The sequence below is a fragment of the Hemiscyllium ocellatum genome, unplaced genomic scaffold (genome assembly GCF_020745735.1).
Source record: "Hemiscyllium ocellatum isolate sHemOce1 unplaced genomic scaffold, sHemOce1.pat.X.cur. scaffold_1593_pat_ctg1, whole genome shotgun sequence".
NCBI classification, from domain to species: domain Eukaryota; kingdom Metazoa; phylum Chordata; class Chondrichthyes; order Orectolobiformes; family Hemiscylliidae; genus Hemiscyllium; species Hemiscyllium ocellatum.
In genome coordinates this window covers 37,430-51,254 of record NW_026867825.1, presented here as the reverse complement: position 1 = coordinate 51,254, position 13,825 = coordinate 37,430, and the positions used below count along the sequence as shown (strand labels likewise).

Here is a 13,825-nt window from a genome sequence, read left to right as displayed (position 1 = left end):
TGTCTGTCCTTAATCTGCTTTGCCAACAACTGCTTATCTGCATTCAGTTGATAGGGTGAGGTGTCCCTGTCGCCTTACGCAGCTCTTTTGGGGATCTGCAGGATTAAAGCTGAATTCCCTGAAACAGACAGCACAGACACAATGGCTGAAAACCTGCTGAGAATCTCCTGGGGCTGGCATGGTGGCTCAGTGGGTAGCACTGCTGCCTCGCAGCATCGGGGACCTGACTTTGATTCCTCCCTTGGCTTTCTGTTTGTGTCGAGTTTGCACCTTCTCTCCATGGGCTACTGCGGGTGCTTTGCTTTCCTCCCACAGCCCAAAGATGTGCAGGTTCGCTGGATTGGCTTTGGGGAATGCAGGCTGAGAGGATAGTGGTTGGGCCTGGATGGGATGCTCATCAGAGGCTGAGTGTGGACTTGCTGGGGTGAATGGCTTGCCCCCCTCACTCTCGGGCTTTTATCAACAAGTTTGGAGCACATGGTCAGAGCTCTGCTGCAGATCGCAGTCAAGGCTTCGCTAAGGGACTGGCATCCAGGTGTGTGTTCATATCCTTCTTTTCCCTGATCTTCCAGAATGTTCTCTAGCTTTGGCCAAAGGGGTCATCAGCTGGGTTCACATCATCCAATGGAGTCACCTTGCCCGTAGCTAGACAACGGATTGACTCAGACTGACACTTCCAGTCATCGAGTCATAGAGATGTACAGCACACAAACACACCCTCGGTCGAACAGATATCCCGACCCAATCTAGTCCCACCTGCCAGCACCCGGCCCATCTCCCTCCAAACTCTTCCTATACGTATACCCATCCAGATGCCTTTGAAATGATGTAATTGTACCAGCCTCGACCACTTCCTCTGGCAGCTCATTCCACACACACACACCACCTTCTGCCTGAAAATGTTGTCCCTTTGGTCTCTTTTATATCTTTTCCCTCTCACCCTAAACCTAAGCCCTCTAGTTCTGGACTCCCACACCCCAGGGAAAAGACCTTGGCTGTTTACCCTATTCATGTTCCTCATGATTTTATAAACCTCTGTATGGTCAGCCCTCAGCCTCCGATGCTTGGATCCTATCCTTAGAGGAAGCGGTATCAGCTTCCACCGCTGTGCCTCTGTGTCCAACCTCATCCGTCCTCTTTTCCAGGTCTCCCAGCTGCTGTTCATGCTTCTGCAGCACGATAGAGATCGGGGCCAGCTTCTCCTCTATCTGCTTAACCAAGATCGCGCGAGATTTGGCCAGGGCCTGGTAGGCAATCGAGCCCAAGGATCCTGCAGGCTGGGCCGGGGGCCTGGCCTCGGACACTGCCCCATCCGTCTTCAACATCTCTGGACGAAGGAAACGCAGGAAAGTTGATTTTTCACAATGTCCTGGGACTCCACAACATTTTCAGACTCCTAGGATATCGCGATGGAACGGATTGGGCGCTTGTGCTGTGGTGCCGAGCTCTGCAACACCATCGTCCGAGATCACCACCATCTTGGATCCTCACAGTGCATTGAGAGGAGAAAATCCACAAAAACACACAATGAGAGGTCAGGGCGCAGTATTTAAAGTCTGCCATGCTGCATGGAACTGTGCAGCTCCAGTGGCCTAATGGATAAGGCACTGGCCTCCTAAGCCAGGGGTTCTGGGTTCAAATCCCATCTGGGGTGTCTGACTCTTCCTTGTCTGTCCTTAATCTGCTTTGCCAACAACTGCTTATCTGCATTCAGTTGATAGGGTGAGGTGTTCCCTGTCGCCTTACGCAGCTCTTTTGGGGATCTGCAGGATTAAAGCTGAATTCCCTGAAACAGACAGCACAGACACAATGGCTGAAAACCTGCTGAGAATCTCCTGGGGCTGGCATGGTGGCTCAGTGGGTAGCACTGCTGCCTCGCAGCATCGGGGACCTGACTTTGATTCCTCCCTTGGCTTTCTGTTTGTGTCGAGTTTGCACCTTCTCTCCATGGGCTACTGCGGGTGCTTTGCTTTCCTCCCACAGCCCAAAGATGTGCAGGTTCGCTGGATTGGCTTTGGGGAATGCAGGCTGAGAGGATAGTGGTTGGGCCTGGATGGGATGCTCATCAGAGGCTGAGTGTGGACTTGCTGGGGTGAATGGCTTGCCCCCCCTCACTCTCGGGCTTTTATCAACAAGTTTGGAGCACATGGTCAGAGCTCTGCTGCAGATCGCAGTCAAGGCTTCGCTAAGGGACTGGCATCCAGGTGTGTGTTCATATCCTTCTTTTCCCTGATCTTCCAGAATGTTCTCTAGCTTTGGCCAAAGGGTCATCAGCTGGGTTCACATCATCCAATGGAGTCACCTTGCCCGTAGCTAGACAACGGATTGACTCAGACTGACACTTCCAGTCATCGAGTCATAGAGATGTACAGCACACAAACACACCCTCGGTCGAACAGATATCCCGACCCAATCTAGTCCCACCTGCCAGCACCCGGCCCATCTCCCTCCAAACTCTTCCTATACGTATACCCATCCAGATGCCTTTGAAATGATGTAATTGTACCAGCCTCGACCACTTCCTCTGGCAGCTCATTCCACACACACACACCACCTTCTGCCTGAAAATGTTGTCCCTTTGGTCTCTTTTATATCTTTTCCCTCTCACCCTAAACCTAAGCCCTCTAGTTCTGGACTCCCACACCCCAGGGAAAAGACCTTGGCTGTTTACCCTATTCATGTTCCTCATGATTTTATAAACCTCTGTATGGTCAGCCCTCAGCCTCCGATGCTTGGATCCTATCCTTAGAGGAAGCGGTATCAGCTTCCACCGCTGTGCCTCTGTGTCCAACCTCATCCGTCCTCTTTTCCAGGTCTCCCAGCTGCTGTTCATGCTTCTGCAGCACGATAGAGATCGGGGCCAGCTTCTCCTCTATCTGCTTAACCAAGATCGCGCGAGATTTGGCCAGGGCCTGGTAGGCAATCGAGCCCAAGGATCCTGCAGGCTGGGCCGGGGGCCTGGCCTCGGACACTGCCCCATCCGTCTTCAACATCTCTGGACGAAGGAAACGCAGGAAAGTTGATTTTTCACAATGTCCTGGGACTCCACAACATTTTCAGACTCCTAGGATATCGCGATGGAACGGATTGGGCGCTTGTGCTGTGGTGCCGAGCTCTGCAACACCATCGTCCGAGATCACCACCATCTTGGATCCTCACAGTGCATTGAGAGGAGAAAATCCACAAAAACACACAATGAGAGGTCAGGGCGCAGTATTTAAAGTCTGCCATGCTGCATGGAACTGTGCAGCTCCAGTGGCCTAATGGATAAGGCACTGGCCTCCTAAGCCAGGGGTTCTGGGTTCAAATCCCATCTGGGGTGTCTGACTCTTCCTTGTCTGTCCTTAATCTGCTTTGCCAACAACTGCTTATCTGCATTCAGTTGATAGGGTGAGGTGTTCCCTGTCGCCTTACGCAGCTCTTTTGGGGATCTGCAGGATTAAAGCTGAATTCCCTGAAACAGACAGCACAGACACAATGGCTGAAAACCTGCTGAGAATCTCCTGGGGCTGGCATGGTGGCTCAGTGGGTAGCACTGCTGCCTCGCAGCATCGGGGACCTGACTTTGATTCCTCCCTTGGCTTTCTGTTTGTGTCGAGTTTGCACCTTCTCTCCATGGGCTACTGCGGGTGCTTTGCTTTCCTCCCACAGCCCAAAGATGTGCAGGTTCGCTGGATTGGCTTTGGGGAATGCAGGCTGAGAGGATAGTGGTTGGGCCTGGATGGGATGCTCATCAGAGGCTGAGTGTGGACTTGCTGGGGTGAATGGCTTGCCCCCCTCACTCTCGGGCTTTTATCAACAAGTTTGGAGCACATGGTCAGAGCTCTGCTGCAGATCGCAGTCAAGGCTTCGCTAAGGGACTGGCATCCAGGTGTGTGTTCATATCCTTCTTTTCCCTGATCTTCCAGAATGTTCTCTAGCTTTGGCCAAAGGGGTCATCAGCTGGGTTCACATCATCCAATGGAGTCACCTTGCCCGTAGCTAGACAACGGATTGACTCAGACTGACACTTCCAGTCATCGAGTCATAGAGATGTACAGCACACAAACACACCCTCGGTCGAACAGATATCCCGACCCAATCTAGTCCCACCTGCCAGCACCCGGCCCATCTCCCTCCAAACTCTTCCTATACGTATACCCATCCAGATGCCTTTGAAATGATGTAATTGTACCAGCCTCGACCACTTCCTCTGGCAGCTCATTCCACACACACACACCACCTTCTGCCTGAAAATGTTGTCCCTTTGGTCTCTTTTATATCTTTTCCCTCTCACCCTAAACCTAAGCCCTCTAGTTCTGGACTCCCACACCCCAGGGAAAAGACCTTGGCTGTTTACCCTATTCATGTTCCTCATGATTTTATAAACCTCTGTATGGTCAGCCCTCAGCCTCCGATGCTTGGATCCTATCCTTAGAGGAAGCGGTATCAGCTTCCACCGCTGTGCCTCTGTGTCCAACCTCATCCGTCCTCTTTTCCAGGTCTCCCAGCTGCTGTTCATGCTTCTGCAGCACGATAGAGATCGGGGCCAGCTTCTCCTCTATCTGCTTAACCAAGATCGCGCGAGATTTGGCCAGGGCCTGGTAGGCAATCGAGCCCAAGGATCCTGCAGGCTGGGCCGGGGGCCTGGCCTCGGACACTGCCCCATCCGTCTTCAACATCTCTGGACGAAGGAAACGCAGGAAAGTTGATTTTTCACAATGTCCTGGGACTCCACAACATTTTCAGACTCCTAGGATATCGCGATGGAACGGATTGGGCGCTTGTGCTGTGGTGCCGAGCTCTGCAACACCATCGTCCGAGATCACCACCATCTTGGATCCTCACAGTGCATTGAGAGGAGAAAATCCACAAAAACACACAATGAGAGGTCAGGGCGCAGTATTTAAAGTCTGCCATGCTGCATGGAACTGTGCAGCTCCAGTGGCCTAATGGATAAGGCACTGGCCTCCTAAGCCAGGGGTTCTGGGTTCAAATCCCATCTGGGGTGTCTGACTCTTCCTTGTCTGTCCTTAATCTGCTTTGCCAACAACTGCTTATCTGCATTCAGTTGATAGGGTGAGGTGTCGCCTTACGCAGCTCTTTTGGGGATCTGCAGGATTAAAGCTGAATTCCCTGAAACAGACAGCACAGACACAATGGCTGAAAACCTGCTGAGAATCTCCTGGGGCTGGCATGGTGGCTCAGTGGGTAGCACTGCTGCCTCGCAGCATCGGGGACCTGACTTTGATTCCTCCCTTGGCTTTCTGTTTGTGTCGAGTTTGCACCTTCTCTCCATGGGCTACTGCGGGTGCTTTGCTTTCCTCCCACAGCCCAAAGATGTGCAGGTTCGCTGGATTGGCTTTGGGGAATGCAGGCTGAGAGGATAGTGGTTGGGCCTGGATGGGATGCTCATCAGAGGCTGAGTGTGGACTTGCTGGGGTGAATGGCTTGCCCCCCTCACTCTCGGGCTTTTATCAACAAGTTTGGAGCACATGGTCAGAGCTCTGCTGCAGATCGCAGTCAAGGCTTCGCTAAGGGACTGGCATCCAGGTGTGTGTTCATATCCTTCTTTTCCCTGATCTTCCAGAATGTTCTCTAGCTTTGGCCAAAGGGGTCATCAGCTGGGTTCACATCATCCAATGGAGTCACCTTGCCCGTAGCTAGACAACGGATTGACTCAGACTGACACTTCCAGTCATCGAGTCATATAGATGTACAGCACACAAACACACCCTCGGTCGAACAGATATCCCGACCCAATCTAGTCCCACCTGCCAGCACCCGGCCCATCTCCCTCCAAACTCTTCCTATACGTATACCCATCCAGATGCCTTTGAAATGATGTAATTGTACCAGCCTCGACCACTTCCTCTGGCAGCTCATTCCACACACACACACCACCTTCTGCCTGAAAATGTTGTCCCTTTGGTCTCTTTTATATCTTTTCCCTCTCACCCTAAACCTAAGCCCTCTAGTTCTGGACTCCCACACCCCAGGGAAAAGACCTTGGCTGTTTACCCTATTCATGTTCCTCATGATTTTATAAACCTCTGTATGGTCAGCCCTCAGCCTCCGATGCTTGGATCCTATCCTTAGAGGAAGCGGTATCAGCTTCCACCGCTGTGCCTCTGTGTCCAACCTCATCCGTCCTCTTTTCCAGGTCTCCCAGCTGCTGTTCATGCTTCTGCAGCACGATAGAGATCGGGGCCAGCTTCTCCTCTATCTGCTTAACCAAGATCGCGCGAGATTTGGCCAGGGCCTGGTAGGCAATCGAGCCCAAGGATCCTGCAGGCTGGGCCGGGGGCCTGGCCTCGGACACTGCCCCCATCCGTCTTCAACATCTCTGGACGAAGGAAACGCAGGAAAGTTGATTTTTCACAATGTCCTGGGACTCCACAACATTTTCAGACTCCTAGGATATCGCGATGGAACGGATTGGGCGCTTGTGCTGTGGTGCCGAGCTCTGCAACACCATCGTCCGAGATCACCACCATCTTGGATCCTCACAGTGCATTGAGAGGAGAAAATCCACAAAAACACACAATGAGAGGTCAGGGCGCAGTATTTAAAGTCTGCCATGCTGCATGGAACTGTTCAGCTCCAGTGGCCTAATGGATAAGGCACTGGCCTCCTAAGCCAGGGGTTCTGGGTTCAAATCCCATCTGGCGTGTCTGACTCTTCCTTGTCTGTCCTTAATCTGCTTTGCCAACAACTGCTTATCTGCATTCAGTTGATAGGGTGAGGTGTTCCCTGTCGCCTTACGCAGCTCTTTTGGGGATCTGCAGGATTAAAGCTGAATTCCCTGAAACAGACAGCACAGACACAATGGCTGAAAACCTGCTGAGAATCTCCTGGGGCTGGCATGGTGGCTCAGTGGGTAGCACTGCTGCCTCGCAGCATCGGGGACCTGACTTTGATTCCTCCCTTGGCTTTCTGTTTGTGTCGAGTTTGCACCTTCTCTCCATGGGCTACTGCGGGTGCTTTGCTTTCCTCCCACAGCCCAAAGATGTGCAGGTTCGCTGGATTGGCTTTGGGGAATGCAGGCTGAGAGGATAGTGGTTGGGCCTGGATGGGATGCTCATCAGAGGCTGAGTGTGGACTTGCTGGGGTGAATGGCTTGCCCCCTCACTCTCGGGCTTTTATCAACAAGTTTGGAGCACATGGTCAGAGCTCTGCTGCAGATCGCAGTCAAGGCTTCGCTAAGGGACTGGCATCCAGGTGTGTGTGTTCATATCCTTCTTTTCCCTGATCTTCCAGAATGTTCTCTAGCTTTGGCCAAAGGGGTCATCAGCTGGGTTCACATCATCCAATGGAGTCACCTTGCCCGTAGCTAGACAACGGATTGACTCAGACTGACACTTCCAGTCATCGAGTCATAGAGATGTACAGCACACAAACACACCCTCGGTCGAACAGATATCCCGACCCAATCTAGTCCCACCTGCCAGCACCCGGCCCATCTCCCTCCAAACTCTTCCTATACGTATACCCATCCAGATGCCTTTGAAATGATGTAATTGTACCAGCCTCGACCACTTCCTCTGGCAGCTCATTCCACACACACACACCACCTTCTGCCTGAAAATGTTGTCCCTTTGGTCTCTTTTATATCTTTTCCCTCTCACCCTAAACCTAAGCCCTCTAGTTCTGGACTCCCACACCCCAGGGAAAAGACCTTGGCTGTTTACCCTATTCATGTTCCTCATGATTTTATAAACCTCTGTATGGTCAGCCCTCAGCCTCCGATGCTTGGATCCTATCCTTAGAGGAAGCGGTATCAGCTTCCACCGCTGTGCCTCTGTGTCCAACCTCATCCGTCCTCTTTTCCAGGTCTCCCAGCTGCTGTTCATGCTTCTGCAGCACGATAGAGATCGGGGCCAGCTTCTCCTCTATCTGCTTAACCAAGATCGCGCGAGATTTGGCCAGGGCCTGGTAGGCAATCGAGCCCAAGGATCCTGCAGGCTGGGCCGGGGGCCTGGCCTCGGACACTGCCCCATCCGTCTTCAACATCTCTGGACGAAGGAAAACGCAGGAAAGTTGATTTTTCACAATGTCCTGGGACTCCACAACATTTTCAGACTCCTAGGATATCGCGATGGAACGGATTGGGCGCTTGTGCTGTGGTGCCGAGCTCTGCAACACCATCGTCCGAGATCACCACCATCTTGGATCCTCACAGTGCATTGAGAGGAGAAAATCCACAAAAACACACAATGAGAGGTCAGGGCGCAGTATTTAAAGTCTGCCATGCTGCATGGAACTGTGCAGCTCCAGTGGCCTAATGGATAATGCACTGGCCTCCTAAGCCAGGGGTTCTGGGTTCAAATCCCATCTGGGGTGTCTGACTCTTCCTTGTCTGTCCTTAATCTGCTTTGCCAACAACTGCTTATCTGCATTCAGTTGTTAGGGTGAGGTGTTCCCTGTCGCCTTACGCAGCTCTTTTGGGGATCTGCAGGATTAAAGCTGAATTCCCTGAAACAGACAGCACAGACACAATGGCTGAAAACCTGCTGAGAATCTCCTGGGGCTGGCATGGTGGCTCAGTGGGTAGCACTGCTGCCTCGCAGCATCGGGGACCTGACTTTGATTCCTCCCTTGGCTTTCTGTTTGTGTCGAGTTTGCACCTTCTCTCCATGGGCTACTGCGGGTGCTTTGCTTTCCTCCCACAGCCCAAAGATGTGCAGGTTCGCTGGATTGGCTTTGGGGAATGCAGGCTGAGAGGATAGTGGTTGGGCCTGGATGGGATGCTCATCAGAGGCTGAGTGTGGACTTGCTGGGGTGAATGGCTTGCCCCCTCACTCTCGGGCTTTTATCAACAAGTTTGGAGCACATGGTCAGAGCTCTGCTGCAGATCGCAGTCAAGGCTTCGCTAAGGGACTGGCATCCAGGTGTGTGTTCATATCCTTCTTTTCCCTGATCTTCCAGAATGTTCTCTAGCTTTGGCCAAAGGGGTCATCAGCTGGGTTCACATCATCCAATGGAGTCACCTTGCCCGTAGCTAGACAACGGATTGACTCAGACTGACACTTCCAGTCATCGAGTCATAGAGATGTACAGCACACAAACACACCCTCGGTCGAACAGATATCCCGACCCAATCTAGTCCCACCTGCCAGCACCCGGCCCATCTCCCTCCAAACTCTTCCTATACGTATACCCATCCAGATGCCTTTGAAATGATGTAATTGTACCAGCCTCGACCACTTCCTCTGGCAGCTCATTCCACACACACACACCACCTTCTGCCTGAAAATGTTGTCCCTTTGGTCTCTTTTATATCTTTTCCCTCTCACCCTAAACCTAAGCCCTCTAGTTCTGGACTCCCACACCCCAGGGAAAAGACCTTGGCTGTTTACCCTATTCATGTTCCTCATGATTTTATAAACCTCTGTATGGTCAGCCCTCAGCCTCCGATGCTTGGATCCTATCCTTAGAGGAAGCGGTATCAGCTTCCACCGCTGTGCCTCTGTGTCCAACCTCATCCGTCCTCTTTTCCAGGTCTCCCAGCTGCTGTTCATGCTTCTGCAGCACGATAGAGATCGGGGCCAGCTTCTCCTCTATCTGCTTAACCAAGATCGCGCGAGATTTGGCCAGGGCCTGGTAGGCAATCGAGCCCAAGGATCCTGCAGGCTGGGCCGGGGGCCTGGCCTCGGACACTGCCCCATCCGTCTTCAACATCTCTGGACGAAGGAAACGCAGGAAAGTTGATTTTTCACAATGTCCTGGGACTCCACAACATTTTCAGACTCCTAGGATATCGCGATGGAACGGATTGGGCGCTTGTGCTGTGGTGCCGAGCTCTGCAACACCATCGTCCGAGATCACCACCATCTTGGATCCTCACAGTGCATTGAGAGGAGAAAATCCACAAAAACACACAATGAGAGGTCAGGGCGCAGTATTTAAAGTCTGCCATGCTGCATGGAACTGTGCAGCTCCAGTGGCCTAATGGATAAGGCACTGGCCTCCTAAGCCAGGGGTTCTGGGTTCAAATCCCATCTGGGGTGTCTGACTCTTCCTTGTCTGTCCTTAATCTGCTTTGCCAACAACTGCTTATCTGCATTCAGTTGATAGGGTGAGGTGTTCCCTGTCGCCTTACGCAGCTCTTTTGGGGATCTGCAGGATTAAAGCTGAATTCCCTGAAACAGACAGCACAGACACAATGGCTGAAACCTGCTGAGAATCTCCTGGGGCTGGCATGGTGGCTCAGTGGGTAGCACTGCTGCCTCGCAGCATCGGGGACCTGACTTTGATTCCTCCCTTGGCTTTCTGTTTGTGTCGAGTTTGCACCTTCTCTCCATGGGCTACTGCGGGTGCTTTGCTTTCCTCCCACAGCCCAAAGATGTGCAGGTTCGCTGGATTGGCTTTGGGGAATGCAGGCTGAGAGGATAGTGGTTGGGCCTGGATGGGATGCTCATCAGAGGCTGAGTGTGGACTTGCTGGGGTGAATGGCTTGCCCCCCTCACTCTCGGGCTTTTATCAACAAGTTTGGAGCACATGGTCAGAGCTCTGCTGCAGATCGCAGTCAAGGCTTCGCTAAGGGACTGGCATCCAGGTGTGTGTTCATATCCTTCTTTTCCCTGATCTTCCAGAATGTTCTCTAGCTTTGGCCAAAGGGGTCATCAGCTGGGTTCACATCATCCAATGGAGTCACCTTGCCCGTAGCTAGACAACGGATTGACTCAGACTGACACTTCCAGTCATCGAGTCATATAGATGTACAGCACACAAACACACCCTCGGTCGAACAGATATCCCGACCCAATCTAGTCCCACCTGCCAGCACCCGGCCCATCTCCCTCCAAACTCTTCCTATACGTATACCCATCCAGATGCCTTTGAAATGATGTAATTGTACCAGCCTCGACCACTTCCTCTGGCAGCTCATTCCACACACACACACCACCTTCTGCCTGAAAATGTTGTCCCTTTGGTCTCTTTTATATCTTTTCCCTCTCACCCTAAACCTAAGCCCTCTAGTTCTGGACTCCCACACCCCAGGGAAAAGACCTTGGCTGTTTACCCTATTCATGTTCCTCATGATTTTATAAACCTCTGTATGGTCAGCCCTCAGCCTCCGATGCTTGGATCCTATCCTTAGAGGAAGCGGTATCAGCTTCCACCGCTGTGCCTCTGTGTCCAACCTCATCCGTCCTCTTTTCCAGGTCTCCCAGCTGCTGTTCATGCTTCTGCAGCACGATAGAGATCGGGGCCAGCTTCTCCTCTATCTGCTTAACCAAGATCGCGCGAGATTTGGCCAGGGCCTGGTAGGCAATCGAGCCCAAGGATCCTGCAGGCTGGGCCGGGGGCCTGGCCTCGGACACTGCCCCATCCGTCTTCAACATCTCTGGACGAAGGAAACGCAGGAAAGTTGATTTTTCACAATGTCCTGGGACTCCACAACATTTTCAGACTCCTAGGATATCGCGATGGAACGGATTGGGCGCTTGTGCTGTGGTGCCGAGCTCTGCAACACCATCGTCCGAGATCACCACCATCTTGGATCCTCACAGTGCATTGAGAGGAGAAAATCCACAAAAACACACAATGAGAGGTCAGGGCGCAGTATTTAAAGTCTGCCATGCTGCATGGAACTGTGCAGCTCCAGTGGCCTAATGGATAAGGCACTGGCCTCCTAAGCCAGGGGTTCTGGGTTCAAATCCCATCTGGGGTGTCTGACTCTTCCTTGTCTGTCCTTAATCTGCTTTGCCAACAACTGCTTATCTGCATTCAGTTGATAGGGTGAGGTGTTCCCTGTCGCCTTACGCAGCTCTTTTGGGGATCTGCAGGATTAAAGCTGAATTCCCTGAAACAGACAGCACAGACACAATGGCTGAAAACCTGCTGAGAATCTCCTGGGGCTGGCATGGTGGCTCAGTGGGTAGCACTGCTGCCTCGCAGCATCGGGGACCTGACTTTGATTCCTCCCTTGGCTTTCTGTTTGTGTCGAGTTTGCACCTTCTCTCCATGGGCTACTGCGGGTGCTTTGCTTTCCTCCCACAGCCCAAAGATGTGCAGGTTCGCTGGATTGGCTTTGGGGAATGCAGGCTGAGAGGATAGTGGTTGGGCCTGGATGGGATGCTCATCAGAGGCTGAGTGTGGACTTGCTGGGGTGAATGGCTTGCCCCCCTCACTCTCGGGCTTTTATCAACAAGTTTGGAGCACATGGTCAGAGCTCTGCTGCAGATCGCAGTCAAGGCTTCGCTAAGGGACTGGCATCCAGGTGTGTGTTCATATCCTTCTTTTCCCTGATCTTCCAGAATGTTCTCTAGCTTTGGCCAAAGGGGTCATCAGCTGGGTTCACATCATCCAATGGAGTCACCTTGCCCGTAGCTAGACAACGGATTGACTCAGACTGACACTTCCAGTCATCGAGTCATAGAGATGTACAGCACACAAACACACCCTCGGTCGAACAGATATCCCGACCCAATCTAGTCCCACCTGCCAGCACCCGGCCCATCTCCCTCCAAACTCTTCCTATACGTATACCCATCCAGATGCCTTTGAAATGATGTAATTGTACCAGCCTCGACCACTTCCTCTGGCAGCTCATTCCACACACACACACCACCTTCTGCCTGAAAATGTTGTCCCTTTGGTCTCTTTTATATCTTTTCCCTCTCACCCTAAACCTAAGCCCTCTAGTTCTGGACTCCCACACCCCAGGGAAAAGACCTTGGCTGTTTACCCTATTCATGTTCCTCATGATTTTATAAACCTCTGTATGGTCAGCCCTCAGCCTCCGATGCTTGGATCCTATCCTTAGAGGAAGCGGTATCAGCTTCCACCGCTGTGCCTCTGTGTCCAACCTCATCCGTCCTCTTTTCCAGGTCTCCCAGCTGCTGTTCATGCTTCTGCAGCACGATAGAGATCGGGGCCAGCTTCTCCTCTATCTGCTTAACCAAGATCGCGCGAGATTTGGCCAGGGCCTGGTAGGCAATCGAGCCCAAGGATCCTGCAGGCTGGGCCGGGGGCCTGGCCTCGGACACTGCCCCATCCGTCTTCAACATCTCTGGACGAAGGAAACGCAGGAAAGTTGATTTTTCACAATGTCCTGGGACTCCACAACATTTTCAGACTCCTAGGATATCGCGATGGAACGGATTGGGCGCTTGTGCTGTGGTGCCGAGCTCTGCAACACCATCGTCCGAGATCACCACCATCTTGGATCCTCACAGTGCATTGAGAGGAGAAAATCCACAAAAACACACAATGAGAGGTCAGGGCGCAGTATTTAAAGTCTGCCATGCTGCATGGAACTGTGCAGCTCCAGTGGCCTAATGGATAAGGCACTGGCCTCCTAAGCCAGGGGTTCTGGGTTCAAATCCCATCTGGGGTGTCTGACTCTTCCTTGTCTGTCCTTAATCTGCTTTGCCAACAACTGCTTATCTGCATTCAGTTGATAGGGTGGGGTGTTCCCTGTCGCCTTACGCAGCTCTTTTGGGGATCTGCAGGATTAAAGCTGAATTCCCTGAAACAGACAGCACAGACACAATGGCTGAAAACCTGCTGAGAATCTCCTGGGGCTGGCATGGTGGCTCAGTGGGTAGCACTGCTGCCTCGCAGCATCGGGGACCTGACTTTGATTCCTCCCTTGGCTTTCTGTTTGTGTCGAGTTTGCACCTTCTCTCCATGGGCTACTGCGGGTGCTTTGCTTTCCTCCCACAGCCCAAAGATGTGCAGGTTCGCTGGATTGGCTTTGGGGAATGCAGGCTGAGAGGATAGTGGTTGGGCCTGGATGGGATGCTCATCAGAGGCTGAGTGTGGACTTGCTGGGGTGAATGGCTTGCCCCCCCTCACTCTCGGGCTTTTATCAACAAGTTTGGAGCACATGGTCAGA

The 13,825-nt window shown here is 52.4% G+C and overlaps 6 non-coding genes across 6 annotated transcripts; all 6 read left to right on the top strand.

The window, feature by feature from the left end:
* The first annotated feature begins 1,581 nt into the window (after positions 1-1,581).
* On the top strand, positions 1,582-1,654 carry trnar-ccu (transfer RNA arginine (anticodon CCU)). The gene has a single exon. It is a non-coding gene; the product is annotated as a tRNA-Arg (tRNA).
* Positions 1,655-3,249: 1,595 nt separating this feature from the next.
* Positions 3,250-3,322, top strand: trnar-ccu (transfer RNA arginine (anticodon CCU)). The gene has a single exon. It is a non-coding gene; the product is annotated as a tRNA-Arg (tRNA).
* Positions 3,323-4,917: 1,595 nt separating this feature from the next.
* On the top strand, positions 4,918-4,990 carry trnar-ccu (transfer RNA arginine (anticodon CCU)). Its single transcript has one exon. It is a non-coding gene; the product is annotated as a tRNA-Arg (tRNA).
* Positions 4,991-9,916: 4,926 nt separating this feature from the next.
* Positions 9,917-9,989, top strand: trnar-ccu (transfer RNA arginine (anticodon CCU)). Its single transcript has one exon. It is a non-coding gene; the product is annotated as a tRNA-Arg (tRNA).
* Positions 9,990-11,583: 1,594 nt separating this feature from the next.
* trnar-ccu (transfer RNA arginine (anticodon CCU)) lies at positions 11,584-11,656 on the top strand. The gene has a single exon. It is a non-coding gene; the product is annotated as a tRNA-Arg (tRNA).
* A 1,595-nt stretch (positions 11,657-13,251) lies between these two features.
* trnar-ccu (transfer RNA arginine (anticodon CCU)) lies at positions 13,252-13,324 on the top strand. The gene has a single exon. It is a non-coding gene; the product is annotated as a tRNA-Arg (tRNA).
* Positions 13,325-13,825: the final 501 nt, after the last annotated feature.